The 15,617-nt window shown below is 44.8% G+C and overlaps 1 protein-coding gene across 3 annotated transcripts in view; it reads left to right on the top strand.

Moving 5' to 3' along the window:
• The window catches only part of LOC136519600 (uncharacterized), a 43,172-nt gene that overhangs the window by 8,040 nt on the left and 19,515 nt on the right, over positions 1-15,617 (top strand). The gene's annotated exons all lie outside the window — the stretch shown is intronic.

Here is a 15,617-nt window from a genome sequence, read left to right on the forward strand (position 1 = left end):
AGAGTTTTGAAAGCCAGGGCAATATATATCGCAACCTTAAGGGACTCTTCCCTTAGTTTCGCCGTACGGATGCGCTCTTTCTCCCGAAGAGTCTTTGCAGCAGCTAGCTCTTTGTCATCCAGTGTCCACTGTTTAGGGTAATTAAAATTTGTTTGGGCTATAGCTTGAGGGTCTAGATACCCGGCTTTCAAACTTGGCATTTGTTTGACAATGTGCACTTGCATTCTATAAATCACGGCATGGGTTAGTTACAACAAAATTCAAAGATTACATTCATATCATATCGGGAGGACAAGGACTTATAGGCACCACGTGCGAATTAGATTCATCTCTATTTCTCCCAGGTGAAAGCATGTGTGCATGTCATTGAAGTCAAAGACAATTTTCCCGGCTGGGCTTCCAAATGTGTTGGTGGGGAAGCATGCTTGTATGAGATCTATGCTCGTTGGGAGAACACACAAGTACCAATCATGGAACCTTCTCATTCTAAGTGGTAGGCGCTGGATGTCCCGATTTGGCAGGAAGGTCTTACCTCTTTCATATGTTTTCGGGCAATCCTTTGACCATTTGATGGCATCAACATTTGGATACTGTTTTGCAATTTGGTGGAGTTTGCTAGTGATGGCCTCCTCAGAACCCGTGATGGGACTTTTTTAACTTGGTTCTCAGGCTTGAACTGGTCATGGGAATACCACTTGGACACCGACGAGACGTCTTTTATCGAAACATAAACTGGCCTTATGTTGATTGGAATCTTCTTTCGAAGTTCCCATTCAGGCACGTCCTCATCTTCTTGTGCATCACCTTCTTTAGGATGCACTCGTTGTTCATGTATCGGCTGTCCTTGTTGAGAAGACTGTGGCATCTCATCATGCACTTGCTCAGTACGAGCTGGAGAAGGTTGTGGCATCTCATTAGGCACATGCCCTCTAGGAGGCGGGGAAGAATGTGGCATCTCAGGAATATGGTGGTCACGAGATGGTGAAAATATCTCCCCGACCTCAACAACTCGCTCCAAATTTGTGAGAGGGGGAGGCGGCGAAGAAGCAGTCAATATAATGTCCCGTTTGTGCCAGAGTATGAACTGCCCCAAAACGTCTCCGAGTAACACCAGCCCCTTGAGAGTTGCGTAGTCTATCCTCCACTGCATGAACTTGGGCTTCACTGTATGCACATCGACCCTAGTGTAGTCCGGCGGTATCTTATTATTGTGGTATAAGCCACCGGGAGGATGTGCCACACCTGTTGCCACCTCCATCGCAGTGTTCTGCCGGCCGCTGAGAAATACCAAGGTGCAACTAGTTGGTTCCCGTATGCGATCGACGGGGGTTGTGACTGTAGTGGAACCTTGGCTGCTAGGAACTTTTGAAGGGTTGTCAACTAATGCCAGTTTTCCCGGCGGCGTCACTAATATCCGTGGCTTCGTAGACAGTCCTTGCTCCTCTAATGCCTTCGCAACTAGAGCCTTCACTTGGAGCTCAAGACTAGTCTCCCGGTCTCAGCCATGTTTCTTGTACATGTGCTTGTCCTCTTCGAATCCTTGCTTCCAGGTCGTCCTTTTCCCTAGCCCCCTGGTGCGGCCTGTGTGCTCCTTGTTTCCCAAGCCAAGGCTAAGCTCGTTCCTCTCTCTGGAAGGATTGAATGAGCCCTTCTCCTTGTCTTCAGCATATTTCAGTATCCTTGATACCGCCTCTTGGGTCTCCGGCTTATCAAACTTAAGATTACCGCCGGATGATTCTGTACTCCTCGCATATATCCAATTCCTTGAGCATACCTTCAAATTCGTCACATCGATATTCTTAGTACCTACGGCCTCTTCGTCCATCTTCCTAAACTGCTCTTCCTTGGTATAGTAGCCACCAGGGCCTAGATGATGGTTGTGTTTGTTCCTCTTCGCCAGCTCGGTGTTATGGGCACTGAGCTCCAATGTCTCCGGTGAAGTCTTCTGAGCCACGAGCTCCTCTCATTGACTAGGAGTTATTTTGCCGAACTCATTGAAGGGAGTTAACCCCTTTTGGTTATACTTCGTGTTGAGCTCCGACCTCCAACGTCGGAATGACTCTCCCATTATCCTGAAAGCATTTTTTTACCAGTTCATGCTTACCCACTGAAAATCTAAAATTGAGCTTCAGCTGCCTATCCCATAGTTCATTCCTTTTGTTCTCTGGTACCTCTTTCCAATTAGGAATTACTGGGTTCAATTTATCTTTTACTAGGGCCCCGATCGTATTACGAAATCGTCCTCTTAATTCCTTCAGCTCAAGGATCTCCTCTGCTGGCCTGACCTCCGTTATCACATAGCATGCCTTATCTGGATATAGATTTCCTTTTCTATCCCCTCGTTTCCTCTTAGGCTTGGTAGTCGTGGTTGTGTCTTGAGGTTGTGGAGCAGAGGCATCGTGATTCGTCTCTGTGGCTATTGCCTCTGCTCTCCTTTCCTCTACTATGTCTTGTCCAGCGAGATGTCGCGGACGTCGACGTCGTCTTTTCTGAGTTTCAGGAGGGACCTATATATACGACAGGTCAAAGTGTTAGCAGAGGTAACATAGCCAAAGCTTTAGCAAAATTTACAAGCTAAGGCTTTTCCCTACCTCCTCGTTCGGGTCAAAATCCTTGTCTAAATCTTCCTCCGTTGGCCTCCTTCTGGCTTCACGTGGGAAAGGATCCTCGGGACTAACATATCCCTCTTCTGAGTCCTCATCATCAACTTCTTCGCCTTCAGCAGCCTCTCCTGCTCCCCCTTCCTCCTCGTCACACTCCTCCTGAGTAAGCATCACTTCTAGATCCTTTTCTAACTCGTTATCGAACTGCTCCTGAGTAAGCTGATCCTCTAGTGCTTGCTCCTCATAGGTTGGCTGCTCATCATGCTCGGGGCATCGGGCTGCACTGTCTGGTGTCCGCGACATTATTTCGCGCTTTGTTCTAATAGATGCAAGAAAGTGTGCTTTAGGTACGCGAGAAGGTATAAGAAATCAAAAAGGTCTATAAACTAAAGTAGTCCTATAAAACAACAATATATAAAAAAAACAAGAAGTAGCAGTGGTAGAGGCCTCAGAAACATGTCAAACATATTTCAGTTGAATTGGTTGCCTGGGTAAAAACAAAAGTAGGTGTGAAGAAAAAACAAAAGTGGTGTGAAGAAAAATGTACGTGCACCTAGAAGTAAATCAGCCAAGTCATATAAAAAGTCTATCTATCTATATGAGTGGCAAAGTACCTATATGAGCATCGGTGGCTCATTTGCACGTGGACGCATGGTCTATGACTTTTTGCAGAATCAAAATCAGCAGAGCTGTCGACCAACGACCAACAGCAAGATAAATAAAACCCTAGATAGAACCAACACACAATTCGTCTAAATGCAACTCCTAGCAAAGGATTCAAGCTATTGTCACCAAACGCTCCCTGCAGGAATCCATCCTATCATCCCAGCAATTGACACCCTATCCTCATTCCGCAATCAATTTGACCAAATTCCTACGGCGACGGGCAGCATCGAAATCTATCCAGCAGAAGCAGGAGCGTACCGGCACAGGTGTTCAGAAGACAGCGGCGAGCCAGAGTGGCGGGTGATGAGGTCATCGAAAGGGTCCTGATGGCCGGTGGCCTGGCAAGTTGAAGCAGTAGAAGGTCCAGAAGCCGTAGGGGCATGGCCACGCTCACCCGTCGCCGAGGAGCTCGCCCGTCGTAGGGGCGAAGCCCACCCGCGGGGGAAGACGGAGATGGTGCCGCGTGACCTTGGAGGGGGCGCGCGGGTGTGGAGATGGGGCGAGCGGCTGCGCCACCGACCGGGTACGCCGCGGCACCTCAAGGTCAGAAACCCTAGCGCCGCCAGCTGGTCGGAAACCCTAGGGCGAGGAGCGGGCGCGCGGGTACGGGAAGAGGGCGCGGGTGTGGGGAGGGGGAGCGCGGGTGCGGAGATGGGGCGCGCGGGTGCGGAAATGTAGTCTCACACACATACAAAAATATGTAGTCTTACACACATACATAAATATATAGTCTCACACGCATGGATCAATGAAGTCTTACAAACACACACACAAACACTCCACGTTCAATAAGTAGCTAGCCCGCTGTAACGACTTTCCCATCGACACCTTTTCATTCACATGGCAATATGTCTTTGGGTAGATTCTTTTCCACAACACTGATCTTCTTAGGAAAGTCTGTGAATAGCGGCATCTCATCTTAGTTATTGTAAGCTTCAACATCGTCCACGCCATCAACTCCAATAATGTGTGGTTTCCCGGAGGCAACCACGTGATTTGTCTTCTTCTTCGGGGGGAGGTTACTTTGTGGGTCAGACATATAGAAAACTTGTGCGACACGTGAAGCGAGCACCCAAGGGTCATCTTGGTAGCCTAGATTCTTGAGGTCCAGGACTCTCAATCCAATCTCGTTCAGTTGGTGTTGTTTGATCCAGCTGACATCGAAACAGGGCCACAGTTATATCCCTTCCATAGTCAAGTTTCCATATCTCTTCAATGATACCAAAGTATTTGATCTTTCACCCCAATCCATCAAGAGCCTCTATTCAAACGCCGCTGTTTTGGTTCACATATTTACTATCCTTTGCGTGGGTATAGTACATATACACATTGATGTCATAAGCATTCCAAGATGTCACTTGTCTCGATGGCCCCTCCACCAACCTACTGATGGTAATAGAGTCTATGGTTTCTCCAAGCGGTATGTTTTGGTCCTTTAACCATGTAGTTAGTCGTTGCTTGTGTTGTTTCATGACCCAATCATCCGAACGGCCATTTCTCTCTGCCATAATGATAGCCAAGTGTTTATCAATGTATGGTTGCATCAGTTGTGTACTCTGCAAGACACTGTAATGCGCCTGACTCACCTCTTTGTAATCATGGTCGATGAACACTTTTCTACCACTGGTGCCCTTCCCAGCCAGCCTACCCTTGTGTCGAGAATTGGGTTTACCAATCCCTTTCTGTATTTTTAGGTACTCTTGACAGTACTCGACGACTTCTTTAGTACTGTAACCCTCTATCATGGAGCCCTCTGGGTATGCTCGATTATGCACGTATCGACTTAGAACTGACATAAACCGCTCGTAGGACCACATTTCATGCAAGTAGCAAGGGCCCAGCGCCTGTATCTGATGAACCATGTGAATCATGAGATGTGGCATTATATCAAAAAAAGCAGGAGGTAAACACATCTCCAGTTGGTTTTGTGTCTCCACCACAAATTCATGTAGGTCACTCAGCTCTTGCTTGCCAAGCGTCTTCTGTGAGATCTTCGAAAAGAAGTAGCGCATGCGGGTGATGGCCATTTTCAAGAACTCTAGCTTTATAGCCCTGATTGCAATAGGTAGAAACACTGTCAGCATCACATAGGCAATCGTGAGCCTTGCAGTGTGTTATTGACAAGTCCTTCATCGACACTAGCTTCTTCACATTTGCTGAAAACCCAGTCGGGACTTTGATCCCCCTCAGGAAAGTGCATATAGATCTCTTCTCGTCTGGTGTTAGGTTGTAGCACGCCGCGGGTAGAGTGTATTTTCTATTAGCCTCAGGTAACGGGTGAAGCTGTGGCATCACGTTTAGCTGCTACCATGTCTTTCCGTGCTTTAGACCATCCTTTGACTTGCCTGTGTCCATCAAGGTAGCAATGAGACTCTCAAAGATATTCTTCTACATGTGCATAGCATCAATGGCATGGGGGACCTCCAAGTCTGCCAATAAGGCAGATACTGAAAGAAGATCGATTGTTTCTTGAAAGGTACGCCTTCGATAGGAGGTGTGCTTCTATCTCTGTTCGTCCCATCCGGATTCTTCTTTCCATAGACGACGCGTATGTTTTTCACCATTCTGTACACGTGTTCTCCATTATGACATCTCTCCGGAGGGGGTTCAATCTCGAGGGCATTGTCATAAAATCTAAAGAACAATTTGCTGCGGTACTTGTGACTTGTCTTTAAGAAGCGTCAGTTCCTTAGGTAAACTATCTTCTTGGATGTATCTAGGTACACCCATGTAGTACCATCTAAGCAAACCAAGCATCCCGTCTTTCCTTTGATCTGTCCAGACAAAGCAAACAGCGCGGGGTAATCATTGGTAGTAACAAATATTATTGCTCTACATATGAAGTTCTCCTTTCGGAATGCATCGTACATATGCTCCCCATGCCTCCATAGCCTCTCCATTTCTTGCATCAAAGGCTCGAGGAACACGTCTATATCAATGCCTGGTTGTTTAGGGCCAGAAATAAGAATAGTGAGGAGAAGGTACTTTCTCTTCTGACACAACCATGTTGGGATGTTGTACATGGTCAAGATCATTGGCCATGTGCTGTGGTCGCTCATCCTCTCATTGAAGGGATTCATTCCATCGGTGCTCAAGCCAAACCGTACATTCCTTGGGTCATCGCTGAATTCTTTGTGCTTCTCATCAAACCTTTGCCACTGACTACAATCAGCCGGGTGTGCAATCTTATCATCATCCACCTTGCGCTCATCATCCCACCATGTCATGAGTGCAGCTTCTTTAGGGTTTAGGAAGATACGTCTCAAGCGGTCGGTCACTGGCAGGTACCACATTACCAAGGCAGGAATTCTTCTCTACTTTGCATCGTTGCCTAATGGAGTGTCCTCTGGGGGCTGAGATTCTTTTACCACCTTTTTGTACCACCTTTTTGTACCCTTCTTATTCCTCTTTTTCCCCGTGGAGGCTTCGTCCCCACCTGTAAAGGTCATTGTTCTTGTACTGGCTAGCCCCACACCGGGGACATTTATCCAGTGACTTGAACGTTTCGCCACAAAAAAGTATATAGTAGTTGGGGCATGCATGGATTTTTTCAACCCCCGTTGTCAATGGACTTATGACCTTCTTCGCTTGGTATGTGTTGGCGGGAACTGAGTTTGGTTGTGGCAGCACCCATGATAGGAGATGCAATAGATCATTGAAACTACAGTCTGACCAGCCGTACTTAGCCTTCAGGATGAGCAGCTCAAGTACAAAATGTAGCAATGTCCAATGTGTCGGACAATCCTTTTCAACACCATACACAGTCTCCTTCGATGCTTTTGTCACCCTTTCCAAATTTTCTAGACCTTTCGGGCTATTTAGTAAAATCTCTGGTCCAAGGGCTCGAATCATGTCCTCCAAGTCATCTTCATCCCCGACACGTGCTCCACCATCATTATTGGCACCACCTTCGTCGTTACCATCCCAACCACCAGCATCACCACCTTGTTCATTGCCTAAACTCAAAATCCATTCGTGCATCAAGCTCTGCTGAATATTGGGACAGGGATTCTATGGTTTCGTCGTCGTATTCCTCCTCATCCTCGTCGTTAACAATAACCGTTTCACCATGATGAATCCGCACTGTGTAGTCCTCAACAAATTCTTGCATAATCAAATGTGATCGGATGATAATCACATCTGTCCATGCCATACAGTTCTTGCAATCTTTACAGGGGCAAATAATTGTATCCTTATTCTCTTTCAATGTCGTTGCATGCTTCTTTGCGGCTTCAATAAATTTATCCACCTCTTCATGGAAACATACCTTGAACCTTAACGAACCATACATCCAAGAGTTCCTGTACTCCATCTTTTACAATAACAAAACAAACATTAAAGGACTACTTATTCAGATATATATAAAAATGAATCAAATTAATAATTACTTGAGAATAATTGTATATACTTCAGATATATATGAATATAAATCTAATATAATTACATGAAGCATATAAACACACTATGGTAGAGGAAAATTAATTAATGGCCTATTTATCCATAAATAATTAAAATACATATTTATTGATTACAATAAACAATTTCAAAGACAACAATTAGCAACAATTATACTTTACCCAATATCTTTCATACAAACTCTAGTCCAATTTCATCAAACATAAATTTACAAAAACGAAATTAATAAAAAAACCAAACCCTAGATCTACATGCACATGAAACATGCATAAAACTAACTAATTGTTCACTAAAATCAAGAAACATGGACCAAATAAGGGTATGATCTTGTTCCCCTCCCTAATTTACCCTAGTACATTTAAAACTTGAGTCTAATTTGCTTCATAAGTAGCTCAAGCACCATAGAAGAGAGAGAAAAAACAAAACTCTAATTACTCACTAACCAACCATGAAAACTTCAAAAAAAAGTGTGGAATAGTATTTTCTTATCTTCTACAACCTCTCCACCAAAGGATTTGAGACCAAAACCTTTCCCCCTTAGTAGAGCAATTTTTGGGAGGATGCCTAAGGCCTCCCCACCTTTCTTTCACTGGGTTGGAGTGAGTGACCCGAGGAGGAGGAAGGTGCTCCAGCTGTTTTATATGTGGGTCATTTGTAGGGACGACAGGTGATTGAGCCACCCCTACAAATCGGAGCTATATATATGGGGGCATTTGTAGGGGCGGCTCAATCACCAGCCGCCCCTGCAAATAGAAACTCCAGGGGCGGCTGGTGATTGAGCCGCCCCTACAAATCAGACCCCATTTGTAGGGGCAGCTCGTATCACCAGCCGCCCCTGCTGTTCCATTTGTAGGGGCGGCTGGTGTCTGGGCACCTGAGCACGCCACTGTAGGGGCGGCTCTATCACCAGCCGCCCCTACAAAAAATTCGAACCGTTGCTGAAAATCGTTTTTTACGTAGTGGATTCAATGTCGAACTTCTCCTCAGTGGGGCCACCTTATCTATCAGTTGGGTGTGGAGGCGATTGTTCACATGCAGCTTTAGGTGCAGGTGATTGTAGTGTTAGACTTCCGCTTCTCGTCAGCGGCTTCGATGGACGAAAAACTCGTTAAGCTAGCTCAATTGCTTGTTTAAAAAAATGCTCCGATTACATTTATTTTTCTTTTAAAATTAAAATTAGCTGATTTTGAATGAAAGTGGTTCATTAAACTCATTTCAAGTTGGGTCTCAAAAGAAAATGGAGATTATAATAAATAAGAATAAGTCAATTTCGAAGAAAGTTCGTAAAAAAGTTGAAAAACTCATTTTCACCCCTAGCTCTGAGTCCGCATATTAACAGCACAGATCGAAGAACAGGGAAGCAGATAGGAAATGGGAAGAGGAAGAACAAGGTAGCAATGTCGGATTGGAATGTATGCTTAAGGAAGAAGATAGAGTTTACATAATTCTTTTCATAACCCCTCTCAACATGACTCTTCTCTATTTAACGCTCGCCTCGCGTGCTCAGCTACATCTAAGCCCAGTCTAGGCCGAATACTCGCAAATTCTTCTTCCTGGGCCTGGTTCCCTTTCGCAGGCCCAACCTCACCTTCAGGTGCTGTTGCTCGTCCAGCAACGTCTTCAGCTTCTGTTACCACTCCAGCTCTTGTCGACAACTCCTAACGATCAGCGCTAACATTCCACCCTTGAAGAAAACATGCTTGTCCTCAAGCAGGGGCATGTGGAAAACGCTGGCGCAAAGGGGATTAGATCCTCCCAAGTGGCAAGAGATCGCGGCATACCTGACCACTTGATAAAAACCTGAGACACACCATAGAGGACATGCGACGACGCAAAACTCGTTCTGAAAACTGCAATCCATCGAGATGAGCAGGTAAGTGAGCCACCTCCTCTGACGGTGCCGATGCCCTCTTCAGTTGTGAGACATGGAAAACAGGATGAATGGCAGAAGTGGCTGGTAACTCAAGCTTATAAGCAACGATACCAATCTTGGACAGGATTTTGAAAGGACCAAAATAGCGAAAAGCCAGATTTTGATTTGCACGAGGGGCCAATGAGGACTGCACATAAGGCTGTAACTTCAAATAAACCATGTCACCCACCTCAAAACTACACTCTGAACGATTTTTGTCAGCCGGGTGTTTCATGCGCAATTGAGCCTGAGACAGGTGCTATTGCACTAAGTCAGTCATAACGGCCTTGTCCTGCAACCATTCATCCAAGGAAGGAACTGGGCAAGCCGATAAGGTCTCAATACCAAAATGCTTAGGAGCATACCCATACAATACTTCAAACGGGGAGAACCCCAATGCTGAATGCCAACTGGAGTTGTACCAAAACTCAACTAAGTAAATCCATTCTATCCACCTATTTGGACAGGCACTCACAAAACAGGACAAAAAGGTCTCCATACACTAGTTCACCCTCTCTGTCTGACCATCAGATTGGGGATGATAGGCTGAACTCATGCTTAATGTCACCCCAGCCAATTGAAACAAGGTCTTCCAAAATTGACTGGTGAAAATCCTGTCCCGATCTGAAATTATGACTGAAGGCATGCCATGGAGCTTATAAACATGCTGCATGAAAAGTTTAGCCACCACAGCAGTAGTGAAAGGGTGCTTTATAGGAACAAAGTGACTAAACTTGGAAAACTTATCGACAATAACCAGAACACAGTTTTTGCCACCAGATGGAGGAAGACCTTCCACAAAATCCATACTGACAGTTTGCCAAGCTCTAGAGGGAACAGGAAGAGGTTGTAAGAGGCCAGGATATTTAACTCTCTCAGCTTTAGCCTGCTGACAGACAGCAAATGGTCACAAAGGAATGAATAGCTTGTCTCATGCCCGGCCAAGCAAACAATTGTTTAATGCGATGATAAGTGACAGGAAAGCCAGAGTGCCCCCAACAGCTGAACTATGCATAGCTTGCATAACAGCTTGCTGCATAGAAGAATTGTTGCCTAACCAAATCTTTCCTTTAAACCTGAGTAACCCATCCTGAAAGGAAAAATCAGGAACAGAATTCTTATCCACCACTAATTTAGCTATCATGTTCTGAGCATCAGAATTCTTGTAGTAGCCATCCATAACTTCCTGACTCCATTGAGGTATTGACATAGAAATAGATAGACATTCTGTAGCCTCATGAGCTCTTCTAGATAAGGCATCAGCCACTCTATTGCTAGAACCTGGTTTATAAACAATTTTGTACTGCATGTCCAACAGTTTAGTAAACACCTTCTGTTGCTGAGGGGTATTGAGGCATTGTTCATTCAAATGGATCAAACTCTTCTGATCAGTAAATATAACAAACTCAGCATGCAACAAGTAAGATCTCCGGTGCTCAATAACTATTAAAATAGCTAAATACTCCTTTTCATATGTAGACAAACCCTGAGTTTTGACACCCAAAGGTTTGCTAATGAAAGCCAAAGGATGACCATCTTGCAGAAGAACAGCACCAACACCATTTTTACAGGCATCAGTTTCTAGGCAAAATTGTTTGGTAAAGTTAGGCAAGGCCAGAACTGGAGCTGAACTTAAGGCCTGCTTCAAAGTAGAAAATGCTACTTCCTGATCCTTAGTCCAAACAAAAATGTTGCCCTTATTAAGTAATTCAGTCAGGGGTTTAGTAATCACAACAAACTGTTTCACAAATTTTCTATAATAACCAGCCAATCCTAAAAAGCTCCACAATTCCTTGACAGATGTAGGGACAGACCAATTGACAACAACTTCAACCTTAGCCAAATCAGTGGAAACACTAGCTTCACTAATAACATGGCCTAAGTAAGAAATTGACCTTTGGGCAAACTTACACTTAGACAACTTGACATGCCAATGATCCTTCTATAAAAGAATCAGAACCTCCCTCAAATGACCCACATGATCTTCAAAGGTCTTACTGTAAATCAAAATGTCATCAAAGAAAACAATGCCACATCTTCTGAGCAAGGGAGCTAAAGTAGTATTCATGGCACCTTGAAAAGTCCCAGGAGCACCAGAGAGACCAAAAGCCATAACCAAAAATTCAAACTGCCCATGGTGTGTTTGAAATGCAGTTTTGTACTCCTCACCAGGTTTCAGCCTGACTTGATGATAGCTAGATATAAGATCCAATGTAGAAAACCAACTAGCCCCAGACAATTCATTCATAAGTTGATCAAACATAGGTATAGGAATCTTGCCCTTGAGAGTTAGAGCATTCAAATATCTGTAATCTACACAAAATCTGAAGGTGCCGTCTTTCTTTCTAACAAGCAACACTGGAGAAAAAAAGGCTGAAGAACTAGGCCTAATAATTCCCAATTGGATCATATCTGCCACTTGCCGTTCAATCTCATCCTTGAGAGAAGGTGGGTACCTGTAGGGATGAATATTGAAGGGCCTAGCACCAGGTATGAGACGAATAGTATGGTCACAATCTCTGGCAGGAGGTAATGAAGTAGGGGTAGAAAAGACAACTTCAAACTACACCAGCAACTTAGAAATTGCATCAGGTAACTCAGCCTTAGACTCACCAGGTGACTGAAGTTGAACTGATGAAATCTGAATCAAAAGTTCCTCATCATATTCCGGCAAAATACCTTGCAACACAGCCGAAGAACCTTGATAAGGTATAACCATCCACTTGTGGCGCCAATGAACCTTCGTTGGACTGAAACTCTCCAACCAATCCATACCCAAAATGATATCATAGGACTGCAGAGGCAATATTTTGAGTTGTTGTTTAAACTGACAGCCCTGAATAGTCCATTCAGCATCTGAAACTGCTTGAGAACAAGGCATAATACCTCCATTGGCAACCTCTTCCTGCAAAAGGGCAAGAGTGCAAGCAATATCCAAGTCTGATGGGCGTTGGACAAGAACAACTGCTCTAATATCATCACGTAAACCATCAACAAATCTAGTACTAAAGAATAATGGGTCTGCTACTGATTCATAAGCTGAAAGTTGATCAACTAAACTGGAAAACTGCTCGATGTATTCAACGACAGTGCCTAACTATTTAATACGAAACAATTGCCTGACCAACGATTGATATTGATCCTTTCCAAAACGTTCATGAAGCAATGAACAAAACAGTGGCCAATTCAGAAGAGGGTACTTGCGCTCAATAGATTGGAACCAACACGCTATGACAGGTGACAAATGCATGGACGCCACTCTGATCCAAGCGTCAGGCTCAACATGAAACATATCAAAATAAATTTCACAGTGAGAAATCCACAGTCTAGGATTGTAGCCGTCAAACGTGGGAAAAGAAATTTTGGGCAATTTACCCAAATAACGGGGGCCTTGATCCACAGAACGGCCAGGAGCCATAGAGGACTCAAACAAAGGACCATGGAACTTAGGAGGAATACGCGGGGCGGAATCGAGCGTACCCTTGACCGGGCCAGGGAAGAAGGTCGCAGGGGACCTAAACCCCTGATCCCGGTAATGAAGATCATCACGGTGCCCCACTGGGCCATCGGTGTGGATCCCGGCAGATGGGCGAGCGGACACCGACTCTGGCTTGGCGAGTAGCCCCGGATCTACAGCAACGCTCTCCAGCACCGAGCGATCCCATTCTTTGGTGAGGCGCTTGAGCTCGAGCTTTATGCTGTCCATGGCGGCATCCACCGACGGCTTCCAGGACACGAGCTCATCGTTGGCTTGCTCCAGGACATCGAGGCAGTTCCTCCTTGGTATGGGTGAGCTCATCGAACTTCTTCTCCCACTTTAGATCCATCGCCGTGAAGCGCTTCTTCATCTCGTCCAGAATCAGTTTGGTGTTGGGATCCATCGCGCCAAGGCGACGCTGTCGGCGGGTGAAATGCTCATGGTCGAGAAGCGGCTCCTAGAGCGAACGCAGATCCACCGCAGGTATCGGTGTCTCTGATACCAGATGTTAACAGCATAGATTGAAGAACATGGAAGCAGATAGGAAATGGGAAGAGGAAGAACAAGATAGCAATGTCGGATTGGAATGTATGCATTTGGAAGAAGATAGAGTTTACATAATTCTTTTCATAACCCCTCTCAACACGACTCTTCTCTATTTAAGCGCTCGCTAAGCCCCGTCTGGGCCGAACACTCGCGGATTCTTCTTCCTAGGCCTGGTTCCCTTTCGCGGCCCAACCTCGCCTTCAGGTGTTGTTGCTCGTCCAACAACGTCTTCAGCTTCTGTTACCGGTCCAGCTCTTGTCGGCAACTCCTGACGATCAACTGCTAACACCGCAATATGTACATGTGGAGAGTATCGTTGTCTTCCTCTAAAAATTTATGTATTTCTACCACCACACAATGATTTTGTGGTGGGCTTCTCCGAGAAACATGGCCCATCACCTCCAAGAACTTCTAGGTCAAGGCGTTCATAACCTTCTACCATTTCTTTCACCACGACCTTGGTGAAGCCCTAGCGGTTTGCCATGAATAGTGGCATTCGGCCCCGTTACAATAGCCTCGGCATATGCCACCTAGGTAGCGACGTTCACTGATGATACGTGTAGCTCACGTGGCACACATCGCCTGAAAATCGTCCACGGAATAATGGCCCATGTCCAAAGGTCCCCATAACCATGGTTAAACAGTGGAAGCACAACCACTACACTTTTGTAGGGGGCTGATGAATGCAGGATTACTCCGTGCCATTTGTTGCTGCAGCATCGCACCGTGGCTCATGGCTTGTTCCATCGCACGGAACTTATCTTCGAAATATTGTTGCAAAGCCTACAACTTTTCTTCTTCTGCTGACATGCTTTCTTCAGTGACTCCGATAAGAGTTGGACCACTCGGGCCAAGCGTCCTTCCCTGAAACTGAGCCAAATCCTCATGTTTGCTAGGGTGCATAGGGTTCTTTAGGGCATTGGTCAGCTTGTCCTTCTCCCTATTTGGTTTGAAGGTACCTTGAGAAGTATCCGTGATGGCTTCCAAAAGCCTTGATCCTGCTGCTGCTGCTGGCCTATTTGGTTTTTTACACCCTTGGTATCTGACACACTGACTGTTCCATTCACCTTCTTGCAATAGGAGAAAAAACATTTCAGACATTTGATAAATAATTAACCATCAAAGGCTTGTGGTGACACATGAATAATGAATTACATTATCATGTGCTTCTTCTTTGGCCTCAATATTGTCCTTAGACATGTTGAGGTATTGGTTAGTTGGGTGACCCTCCTGACCATGATTCGGGTTACCCTTGGGCTACCCACCTAATAAGCAGAACCGGCAATAATCTCCTCTAGCAACATATCATTGGCTCCTGCATCTTCTTGATTGAACCTTGCTACAGGATTGCGATCCATTGAATTCCGAGGGGTGGTGTTGGATTATTGTAATTTGGTATCACAATTCTGTAAAAAAAATATAGACTAAAAGTTCATCACCATATTTTACAATTCATTGATTCCCCCTAACTTTTTTCTAACTAAATTTCCATCCACAAATTTCATCTTCATATTTCACAACTCACTAATTCTCCCTCAGTATTTTTGTAACTAAATTTGCAATATTTCCACAAATTTCATCATCATATTTCACAATTCATTAATTCTCCCTCAGTATTTTTTGTAGCTAAATTTACATTCACAAATTACACACATATAGATACATCGATCGGGTAGGGGCACGTCGTCCACTTAGTCGTGTGGTGTCCGTTCACAAGAGCGGCAACGTAGAAAACAATACCATTGAAAAACCAAATCATAGAAACTAAAGAATGTCAGCCGATTCTTTTAAAGTGGGAAGAAAGAGCAAAGAATCAGGAGAGGACACGTGTAAGCTTCTCGTTTGCCATCGGTTGGTTAGAACCGGCATCGATTCATTTGAATGGATGGATGAGATCATCTTGATCTCTATGTTCCGTAACAGAAAGGAATCTGTGAGTTAGTACATGAGCAAGAAAGGAATCCGTGAGATTTGCATTTGTTTTTTTTTCAGTTTT

Source organism: Miscanthus floridulus, chromosome 18 (assembly GCF_019320115.1).
Source record: "Miscanthus floridulus cultivar M001 chromosome 18, ASM1932011v1, whole genome shotgun sequence".
NCBI classification, from domain to species: domain Eukaryota; kingdom Viridiplantae; phylum Streptophyta; class Magnoliopsida; order Poales; family Poaceae; genus Miscanthus; species Miscanthus floridulus.